General features: G+C 31.1%; 1 protein-coding gene across 1 annotated transcript in view; it reads right to left on the bottom strand.

The window, feature by feature from the left end:
• Positions 1–11,697, bottom strand: part of LOC126969156 (nephrin-like) — a 570,056-nt gene extending 558,359 nt beyond the window's left edge. Inside the window, exon 1 of the mRNA XM_050814479.1 lies at positions 11,523–11,697. The gene's annotated coding sequence lies outside the window, so the exon portion shown is untranslated. The remainder of the gene's footprint in view (positions 1–11,522) is intronic.
• Positions 11,698–12,416: the final 719 nt, after the last annotated feature.

Below are 12,416 nucleotides of genomic sequence, written 5' to 3'. Positions count from 1 at the left end.
GTATATTATTATTATACACTGGCACAAAAAGTAAAAATTAAAAAAAAAAACAATGCTTAAAAAAACCGACTTCAATAACCTGAAAAGTATAAATGATAGTGTAGATACCAGGTGGCTTGGCACCGACTTAAAACCTATCAATATGTAGCACATATAAATAACAGTATTTTATTAATATTAAAGGTAAAGTTGTACATAAGAGGTGTATTAAATTAAATTTTTAGTTGTTTAATACTTTTCGGTTTTTGGAGTCGGTATTTTCAAACTTAGTTTTTTTTTTATTATTTTTTTAGATCGTGACAGTCTAAACTAGATAAGAGAAATAATTAGTCCCGTGTACCCGTGTATGTATGCGCAGTTAATAAATTTTCCAGTGGGAGGCTAATTAACACAGAATGTCGGTAACGACAGTGGCGCCTATCTCAGCTGTGAATTGAGAAATTACTATTTTAATGACAGTATACATCATTTGTCTCAATAAGACGCGCGTAATTGCGATTTGAACTTTAGGTTCAATCAATAATTTCAATGGGCAAGGCGTACCAATTACCATCTTGCTAGCCTCGTCACATTTTCACATATTTTTTGGAAACATAACTCTTAGATCATTTATACGTCTAGATAGACTATCGCAGTTGTGAAAACATCGAAAAAATCCTGGCCTGTTTTTATCGGTTGTCTAACAGCTAGAGACTTTATCTAGACCTAAATAATATTTTTATTTATAAATGTTAGTTTGTTTTTTACGCTGTCATTTTGATATTTGTCAAAGCAAAGTAAGTAGGGTACATTTTACCCCTGATACTTTTATGTAAATGAATAATTGGTTAAAACAAACATCAAAGACCATAAAAGTTTTGCCTCAGAATGATCTCTCTATATTAAAAAAACAACTTTCGATCTTTTCACTGGGCTTCACATTCAAGCGTTTTTTTTTTAAGTTGTACTTTACTTTCATATAATAACGTATCAAAATATCATCAAAAGTACTATAACATGAGGATCGCAATAATAATCGCCATAAAAAGACAACAGTACTTCCATTAGCTATCGAAGTGTATGTCAATTTCAAGTAAATCTTGAATATATCAAAAGTATCGATAAACGATTTTTTTTATGACAAGAAGGGACGAGACAAGCAGGACGTTCAGCTGATGGTAATTGATACAACCTGCCAATTATAACGCAGTAACGCTCAGGATTCTTTCCAAAAATTCTGTGCGGCACTAAAATTGCACTCGTCCCCTTGAGACATAAGGTGTTAAGTCTCATTTGCCCAGTTATTTCTCTAGCTATGGTGCCCTTAAGACCGAAGCAATAATTCTTGCACATTACTGCTTCACGGCAGAAATAGGCGCCGTTGTGGTACCCATAATCTATCTAGCCGGCATCCTGTGCAAAGGAGCTCCCACTGGTGAGATGTAGTTTATTTTATATTAATAAAATATCACAACTAAGCCGGATGAGGTAGAAGTGGTTTTGTGCGTTTGTTGAAAATCCAAAAATCTTTTAAATGGAATACTTAAATTCTTGGTGCAATCTGTCTCAGTATAATGCATTCCAGTGGGTTAAATCACATTACTCAATGTTATGTCCGTTAAAAACGAACATTTTCAGAAAGTCTTTACTTGATCAGTAACATACCATTATTATGAACACTGTGTATCTTACATATAAAAATACACTAATTTATAATAATGAACGACATTTTTAAATCCGCCAACTACAAAACATTTTCTTTTGTAAAATCTGAGACAGAAACAGCAACAAAGTAACAATAAGAGCATTAGTATACGTTCCATGTAAGCTATAGATTACTATTATGTAGGTCAGAGGGTAATAGGCAATACTCATGTTAATATTATGACAGTTTTAATGTGGATATGATTATAATTATATTTTTTTATTCTTTTTAAAAATTTAAATCAACTTCTGGCCTACATTCAAATAAATTGAGCCAATAGAGAATTGATTGAGGTTGACTGACTTACCTGCTTAATCTATTAAATTAATATTAATCTCTTTTACCCCAAGACTTGGTGAGGAAGATGGTGCGATGGTTATTACATAACCGCCTAGCGCCTGATAATTACTATCCTTGTAACATATAAATTACCCATTTGGCTTCAATTTTTAGTAAAAATAACAAAGTAATACTCTAAAATCGTGGCGTAAGAGTATAGTGTTTATTTTTATAAAAATACTAGCTGACTCAGTAAACGTTGTATTGCCATCATAGTTAACAATTGTAGTTAATCTACTGACTATAGATAGCTAAAATTTAGATTGTATTTTACCTCCTGAGAAAGATATAAAGATTCTAATTAGTTATTTATTTTATGCTATTCTTTCAATTTGATTTCTGAACGACGGGGGACACATCAAAGTGAAAACAAAATTGTTGTTTAATTCAGAACGTTTTCATATTTAACCTTTTTCACCTTTTAAACCTTCTCTGGACTTCCACAAATAATTCAAGACCAAAATTAGCCAAATCGGTCCAGTCGTTATCGAGTGTTAGCGAGATTAACGAACAGCAATTAATTTTTATATATATATAGATTATTTTACTCGTTTTAATAAACAATTTATAACGTTTTTTTTAAAGTGATAACCCTCACTTCTAGGATTAATACACAAATAAAATTTGAAAAACAAAATTTTATGAACGATGCGAAGGTTATCAACTGTAAAGTAGATCCTGTACATGAAGCCACAACCTGAGAGTTGAACAAAGCAAACAGAATTTTATAACGAGGCGAGAACGGTTAGCTCAGTGGTTTAGTGCACCGGCACGGAACGCCGGAGGACGTGGGTTCGAATCCCGCATCGTTCATAAAATTTTGTTTTTCAAATTTTATTTGTCGTTTAAATAATATAATAAGTAGTAAGTATTTAATATTTGAATAATATAGTCAAAATATTTGTCAATAAGCCAGTTATGGCAGGACATTATCAGAAAAAAAATAATAAAATGCATTTATTTAAGATATACCTTTATTCATACTTTAATAATATCATTAAAAAAAATTTTTTTTAATTCACGATTCATAACCAAGTACAATCGGTTTGACGTAAAATAATATTTGCTTGGTATGTCCATAATATACTTTCCTCACTGCAGAAAATATCTTCAGGTAGTATATTAATCAGAGCAGTTAATTATGACGATTGTGTTAGTTGCCGATGCAACCATATATGTGATTGAATGGTTTTTTATCTCTTTGTTACTTTTTCCGCTTATTTGTCATGAATAGGATACATTTGCAGGTATCCCAGTTCGCTATTCATAATTTGCAAAGGTACGGAATCTTATTTTGAGCTCTGGGTGGACTCAATCAACACTTCAACTTTCTGCAAAAAAAAACAAATAGGGAGCACTAAGTTGTTGTCTCCTATAAATATCCCTACTTAAGACGCGGTCATAAGTCAATATCCAAAAAAATTGGTGTCTTAGAGAGTCGATTACAACATAACGCAATTAAAATATTTCGACGCAAAAAAAACATTACAAAAAAAGGACTTAAGGAAAAATTTTAACCGAATATAGTATTTATATATAATTTCAAATATTAAAAAAAAATTTGGAAGTTGCTTCCCAAAAATAATCATTGGAGTTAAAAATCCTCTGAATTTTCAACGATAACAACATTCTTTTGTTGAAGAATTTAATAGAATTAGTCTATGTCTAAAACTTAAACCGGACAATTATTAAATTTAATATTTACATTTTGAATAAACAAAAGAAAACCCGTAAAATAAATGCCCATTTGCAGCTTAGCCACATGATCAACACAAATTTTGTACTATTGGTTTTAGCGTTTACAATCCTGGTCAGTCCGCGCCTTAATATTATAAAACAAAATCCTCCACCGAGTCGGTCTATCTGTTCGCGATAAACTCAAAAATTACTGCACCGATTTTCATAGTGTTTTCAGCAATGAATAGCGTGGTTCTCGAGTTAGGTTTTGGAATTTAATTTGTTTTGTGTACATTCTTGTATATATTAACGATATTTGTTTTTGAAAATTTATTGAAGTAGGCGTTACTTTGCGGAAATCCATAATTATCCAAATGATTTGAGTTTTCTTTAGTGTTAATTCCGCCAATATTTGTCTTTAAACAATTCGGCACGTGTTTCGCCTCTAGACGAGGCTTCCTCAGGACATGTTGAGTCGCCAAAATCTGGCACGATACTCAATATTTGTTTTTGTTAGAGATGTCGGAAAAACTTACGCCATCCGGGAGCTTTCAGCAATAATGTATGCTTGAATTGTGTATCTTATATAAGTCTTCAGAAAAGCCCGCGATGGTATATTTCTATCTATTGAGGAAAACATACTTTATCCATTTTAATACTTTAAAAAAAATTGGCAAGTATAAAGCTGTTATATAAAAGCTATTTACACAAATACGATATTAAACCTTATTATTTTATTACTACATACTATTATATTATAAAATAATTCGGGAATACGTTTTGTTTCATTTCTAACTTTTACTTTATTACACATTTCCGATGGCTTCATACTACATTATTCCCGAGTGTCAGTCGGGTCAGCTAGTTTATTAAAAACTGTTAAGAAACAATCTCTTTCTTCTTCTTCTTTCAATTTATCAAAATCTTTTAAATCAATAAAAAAACAAAATTCTCTTTCCTCTTCTTTTATCTTACACTGTTCGGGCATGTCTATATATATATATATATGGTAGTGTATAATGAAAATGGTCTTTGTTTGAGGCTCACGTCTTTGATCGTATCGACATGAAACTACCATTACATGCAATGCGAAATTTATCCTGGATGGCTACTTATGTTTTTTTGTATTTGTAATAAAAATGAATAAAATTTTATTTATTTATTTTTAAAATTCGTCCAGCGAAGAGGGTGGGAACGGATATTATATATATAAACATTTCCGTCAAGTTCTTTGTCCGCGATGAACTCCTAAACTAATGAACCGTAAACGAATGAATAGATATCACAATTTTAATTTCGGTTTCTGTTTGATAATTCTATAAGATTTTTGAAGCACTGTTTCACAGTTCAGTAGAACTGTTATTATTATTATTTCATTACATGAACAGGGAAATACGAAATAATTATATATATTTCATTGTGATGTTTTTTTTCGGTAATAAGTTAATACATTTGACCGCGTGCAACGCAGAGCATCTCGAATTGTCGGGGACTCAGTGCTCTGTGAACGGCTGGATCACTTGGCGTTGCGTAGAGACGTCGCTTCATTGTGTGTCTTCTACCGCATTTATCACGGGGAGTGTTCCGAAGAGATGTTTAACATGATTCCTGCCGCCGAATCCGACCTTCGCACGACTACACTGTACACCGTACAGTGTAGAGATATTACCTTGCGTACCGTACCCGTGACATTACAATATCACTAAAACCAGGCCGTTAAATAATAAAAAAATAACGGCCGTTTTCAATAACCTATCTACCCTTAGTTAAAGTTACGGATACATTGCTGTTACCGTTTAATGACAAGATCTTATCTATCCATAGTTATGTCCAATGCTATATGTCAATATATAATTGAAATGTAAGTAAGCGTAAAAGGATAGATTTGTCTACGTCTAGTAAGTAAAACTAAGGATAGATAGGTTATTGAAAACGGCCGTAAGTCGATTGACAATTACCGTTTCATTATAATATTATCACTAGTGAAATTGTAATATCACGGCTTTGACAGAAACCTGCATTTACATGAATAAAATAAACATAAATAAAAACTTAAAGTTTAAATTTTCAAAAATAAAAGAAATGAAATGTGAGCAGTGAACAAAAGATTTTAGGATTTTATTATCACATAAACGTATAATCCTTAATATAATGTTAAAATGAAATTCGCACGCGAAAAACTTCAAACTTACCTACAAGTCTGCAACTTCAATCAGAGAATGAAAGCGGAATTACACACAGGAATTAAATCTTAGAAAATGCTAGACGGGTGTAGTTGAGAGGCGCTTATAACCGCTTCAATAGAGACCCTTGGCTGGTCTGAGAGCACGATGTGACACACACATTGAAAGGAGATGGGATATATTCTTATAAAACCTTATATAGTAAGGGATTAGTTGGATGAGGATTTTCATACTGTACTATGCTTGCAAATAAATTCTCTATTATCTTTCTACTGTTTGGAAGAAATGTTTGCGTATGGGATTCCACATAGTACAAAATATAATTCATGACAAAAACTATATTATATATAAAAAAATATAACTGATATTCCAATTTTTTTTGCTGCAGAAAAGAGCTGTTCAATCAATCTATAATCTATCCAATAGACATTCACTGAGAGATAAATTTAAGGCGATCAACATAAAAATATAGATAGTTTAAAAAAAATTGAAATTTATAAAAAAGATTTCACGACTTCGGTTATGCAATAATCTGGTAATTTCTAGATGAAATTAATAATAAAAGATAAGCAAGAAGTAATTAATGAAATTATTGCAGGACAAATATTTGACTCTTAAGTAAAAAATAAAATTATTTAATCAACTACCTCTAGAAATAAAAAACGATTTACTGGACTCCTGTTTAAATAGTTAATCGACAAAATTTTTTTAGTGTTAAGGATTTTTCTTTTAATTTTAAGTAAACTTTTTGCATGCTAATTTAAATTAGCCGAATAGAAGACACTATAATAAATTTAAGATCTATAATATATACTGTATTCGACGCAATAAATACATTTAATTTCAAAATTTGATTCAATTTACTGAGTGTTACTTCCGTCAGAAAAAAATTCTAAGTTAATTGTAAGTTGCACCTAAAGAAGTTTTACTTCAAAAATACATTTCGATAATTATAGACTTGCACAAAAATAGCGACTAATTCAATAAATATTTTGTAAAAATTTTCTACAGAATTATTAATGTTTTGTGAAAGATAAATCTAATTTTGTTAGAATAATTTCTGACATAAAGAAATATTTGCATATCTTATATCTTTAAACGAGCAATTCTTATATATATATAATCTGAATCTCGGAAACGGCTCCAACGATTTTAATGAAATTTAGTATACGGGTAGTTTCGGGGGCGAGAAAGCGATCTAGCTAGTTTTCAATTTTAAAAAATGTAGTTTTATCCGTGTTTTAACCAGAAATAGCTACAATAACATTAGAATACAAAGGTAAATTTTGCCACTATATACAAGACTATTATAGCTCAGATGGGACATTGGGTGATCCGGAAAGCAGAAGACCCCGGTTCGAATCCAGAAGTCCTATTAGTTTTTTTTTTGGTTCAAGTTTTGTACATTCTTAAAAATCCGAGCAAGGCTCGGTCGTCCGGATATTATAATAATATGTAAGGTCTAAATCAGATTAGGATATAAGGTGTATTTGAGACTAACCTTAAGGATTTTTTTTAGATTTTAAGTAAACTTCTTGCATGTAGAAGACACAACAGTAAATTTAAGATCTATATTGTATTCGACGCAATAAATATATTTCATTTCATTTCATTTCAAGCATTTAAATATTTAAGAATGTTAAAAAGGCAATTTTGTAGAGCACTTTTGTAGAGCACAGTTTCAGAAGTTTTCGTGTTAGAATATATTTCTTCCCTTAAATGTTTCGGTACTATCTAAAACGATTTAATATAAGATAAAAGAAGAAAATTTAAAAAAATCTTAAATTTAAGTAATAATTTAAAAAGAAAACACGATAGACTTTTAAACAGGTAGCTATCAAGTTCAATATAAATGGAAACTACATTTTTAATCTTATTCAACTTGGAAATATGAGCGCAGTAACAATAAATTTTTTGAAGAGTTACTTGAACATACTTTCTTCATAACGAAACTTTCCCGGAACATTTTCAACTTCTTTCAGCTTGAAGTGCTTCAAAAGGTAATATCAATGGGAAATTATCGGAGCCTCAAGCTTTATAACGATTGAAAATAGAAAAGTTTTACATCTCAAACGAATCTGTTTGTTTCGTTTGTTGTTTTCACTTTTGTTGTATTATATAATTTAAATTTTACCGTGGTATTTCTTTTGCGAATTAAAATTTAAATTAAAAATAACTCAGTGTTTTTATTTGATATAATTTGGATCAGTATTGTTAGAATAGAATAGAAAAAAATATATTTACCATAGGATCACTTCCTATAACATAAAATATTGATACATTTTTTTTTATTAAAATAAGGGACGAGACGAGCAGGACGTTCAGCTGATGGTAATTGATACGCCCTGCCCATAACAATGTAGTGCCACTCAGGATTCTTGAAAAACCCAAAAATTCTGAGCGGCACTACAATTGCGCTCGTCACCTTGAGACATAAGATGTTAAGTTGCATTTGCCCAGTAATTTCACTAGCTATGCCCTTCAGACCGAAACACAGTAATGCTTACACAGTACTGCTTCTATCTAGCCGGCTTCCTATGCAAAGGAGCCTCCCACTGGTAAGTATTACATTAATAAAGTTCGTAAAGGGGCTTTGATAAAAGGAGAAGAACTATCTAAGAAACCCCTAGCCCATCTTTTACATGATAATATAACAACTTTACCTACTTAATATCTAATATATAAAATTCTGGTGTCATGGTGTTAAGCTTTGATTATGAGTCAGCATTAAAAAATACACACAACTTCAAATTTTCACCCATCTACGATTAACAGTTACTTTTGTATCGCGATTTTAATATCGGCAATACAAGTTTGCTGGGTCAGCTAGTAATGTTATACAATTTTAGGTGGCCTGCACAGAACCATACAAGAACCTTGCATCATTATCCTCTATATAATCTACTATACTATAGTAAGTCTTGTTTGTCAATGATACATTAATATATTTCTTGAATTTGTGCTTTGTAAGTCCTAGTATGTTAGGGATAGAAAATGCGTGATATGATTGTATGTAATCACCGCGACCCTTTCTCTATTGGAATACAATAGGAATCCAAATGTTGCACTTGAGTCTCGTGCCAGAGTTTGGCGAGTCAACATGTCCTAAGGATGCCTCGCGTAGAGGCGAAACACGTGTCGAATTGTTTAAAGACAAATATTGGCGGAATTAACACTAAAGAAAACTTAAAATATTTGAATTATTATGGATTTCCGCAAAGTAACGCCTACTTCAATAAATATTCTATAATAGGAATGACAAAATCGTTGCCGATCTTATAAATAGTCGCATAAACGTACATTTGAAGTCGAAAACGAAAATTGAGGATTGAACTGAGGGCTATGTGATGAGAGCTTACCTATTGCACCATTGAGGCAATATGTATGACTATTATAGACTAAACCTAGAATAAATTTTTAAATAGGTAAAGATCATCATTTAAATAAAACACTTTTTAAAGGATTAAAACGTGTGTAATTGTAACTTTGTTTTTAAATTAGATTTTTGCATAAAAGTCCTATCTTGACTCATTTCATCTGGAGTCCCCCTAAAAACGAGATCTGGAATGATCTTGAAACGTTGGGTTAACTAAAATAATAATAAAAATGTAACTTTTACGCAAAAATCGAATATGAAAAACAAAGTTACAATTATTGTTACACGCGTTTTAATTTGATTGTCATATTTTGTCGATAATCCAAATGATAGGTTTTCTAGAGTGTTAATTCCGTATCTTATTATTCGCGTATTATAATTCGCGTGCCGGAATTCGGCGAGTCAACGTCACCTGAAGATGCCTTGTCTAGAGCCGAAACACGTGTCGAATTGGTTAAATACAAATCTTAGAGTTATAAACACAAAAAAAAATATATTTGGATAATAATTTTCTAGTTGCTATATTCATATTATGTTATGAAACTCTTCTAGTGATCTTAAAAAATCCAAAATGAACAGCGATATTATTCCTATTTAAACAAGAAAAATTATCGATATATAGATATTGTTATATTCTCACGGGTCAAATACTATAACATAGTAACTAGAATATATTTTCTCTATAAGTACTCAATAATATTCTTCTGAGAAATGAAGTTAAGAGTTATTCAGCAATGTAAGAATTAAGAAACAATAAGTTGTTTTGTTTTTCATTAATATTGAAAACCTTAAGTTCTCGTATTTTTTCTTTACGTAGCATAGCTCATAAACTATAGATTCTAATCATTTCGTTCTAATGACCATCTAGCAGCTTAAAATGTCTTCAAAATCAACAATGACAATAATTATTAGGTATTTCTTTTAATTTAATCTTAATTTAATAAATCCAGTATCCTGACTTTTGTTTCCAGTGAAGTCCTAAACTTATGAACGGATTTTGATGGTGATTACTTCATGGAGTGTAGCTTAGTCCAACTTGAGAGATAGTAAAGATTTTTATTTCGATTTAGGATCCATAACTATTTTTATATCCAATATATGTTTTGTATGGACATATTATTTTCTATAAGAGAATTTATTGACGCACGGTTTAACAGTTCTGACGTAAAACAATTTCATTATAACAACTATAACAACATTATAATTCTTGATGTTTATGAAATATTATTGATATTTAAATACAGTATTTAATTTATTATGTACAGAACAACGTCTGTCGGGTCAGCTAGTAATTTCTATAAAATCACGCAGATTTCACAATCTAAATTAGTAAAAAAAATAAAAGGTTTGGTTGGCAGCAGCTGCCTTTAATCTACGATTAGTGCATAAAATATTCTGTTATTTACTGTTTTGGGCTGCCCGAAGGCCAAACTCTCGCATATTCATGGATTGCTCGTATTCCCCTATACCCATAGCATAAATAATTTGACCGGAGTCCTAATATTTGCACGTGTTGGTGCTTTAACAAGTTAAATATTGATGAAATATCTTAATTTACTTACTTTCTATTATAATTACACTATAATCAACAAATATTAAAGATCCACGAATAGTTACAGATATTTTTGATTATTTAAAAATAACAAATCAATATTTTCAAGTATTAATTTTATCATGGTGTTAAAAATAAATCTATACTTTTATTTTACACGCGCTAATAAAAAACCTTATGAGTGTAGCATTTCGACTCATTACATCTGTAGTCTTCCTACACATGAGATCTAGAAAGGTCTTGAAACGTCGGGTTAATTAAAATAATAATAAAAATGTAACTTTTACGCAAAAATCTAATGTAAAAACACAGTTACAATTACACTCGTATTAATTTGATTATCATATTTGGTGATAGTCCATGGTTGTTTTATAGAGTGTTAATTTCGTGTCTTAGCTCAAGTCTTAACCACTTCTCATGCCAGAATTTGGCGAGTCAACGTCTCCTGAGGATGCCTTGTATAAAGGCGAAACACGTGTCGAATTGGTTAATAATTTTTTGCAACAATTAATTTTATCATGATGTTAGTAATAAATACATTTATTTAACACGCGCAAATAAAAAATCTAATGAGTAGCCGCGTAGCATTTCGTAGCTACTAGTAAATTGTTAGTTTTCTTAAATTGTGTTTATTCAATATCATTACTTGAGATATTTATTAAATCTATATTAATATAATATTCTTAATGTTTTATTGGCTCACACACTTACCAATCTTAGATTTTTTCCTTTTACGCACAAATCACTATTGAAATCATCTGTGTTGTTAATATAATTAGATGATAATTTCTGATAACACTGAGTCACAACACGAAACACTACACAAATTTATGTTATATACTCGCGACACGGTAATATGGAGCAACTGACGAACGTCCGCCCGCCCCGAAACCTCGATTACAACTAAGCCTTCACAGCGCAAGCCTCTCTGACTTTGAGTTTCACGCTTTTCAGATAGTCTCGGACGCTAGCACCAAGAGCATTTTCATAAGATATTAAGGACCTTACAATCTTATCGTGGTCCAATGTTGTTTCAAGTTCGCTGTAATTTAAGCATCTTTGAATAGAGTCGAATTGTCATAGATTTATTGAAGTTAAGCAAAATGACTTTCGAATTTGATAAAATATTTTTGCGGTGAAAACTTCTTTAGTCGCGGTGGACACTTTATAGTAGGTTAATCTTATTGGTTTGCGTCACAGACATGCTTAAGGCGCGCTACGAAAAATAAATAATTAAAAATAAATATGAATATACTACAGGTCTGAATGTAGTGACTACTACAACTCAGACTAACAGACGCTAGATGGACCATTCAGACCACAACATGGAAGGGACCTGTAGGAAAGAGAAATGTGGGCAGACCACATAAAAGGTGGACCGATGAGATTAGAGAGATTGGCGGAACTAACTGGCTCGAAAAAGGAAAAAATAGAAAGGAATGGAGGAGGCCTTTACCCAACTGGGATCCATTTGAAAATAATCAAGAAAACTAACATAGTGCATGCATTATAACTTACTAACATAAAAGTTAATAATAAAATAATCATGTTTGTCGACTAACCGTACTAACATACTAACACTAAAATGTAGAAATCAAATGGAAA

This window comes from Leptidea sinapis, chromosome 17 (assembly GCF_905404315.1).
Source record: "Leptidea sinapis chromosome 17, ilLepSina1.1, whole genome shotgun sequence".
NCBI classification, from domain to species: domain Eukaryota; kingdom Metazoa; phylum Arthropoda; class Insecta; order Lepidoptera; family Pieridae; genus Leptidea; species Leptidea sinapis.
This window is presented reverse-complemented; position numbering and strand designations above follow the sequence as displayed.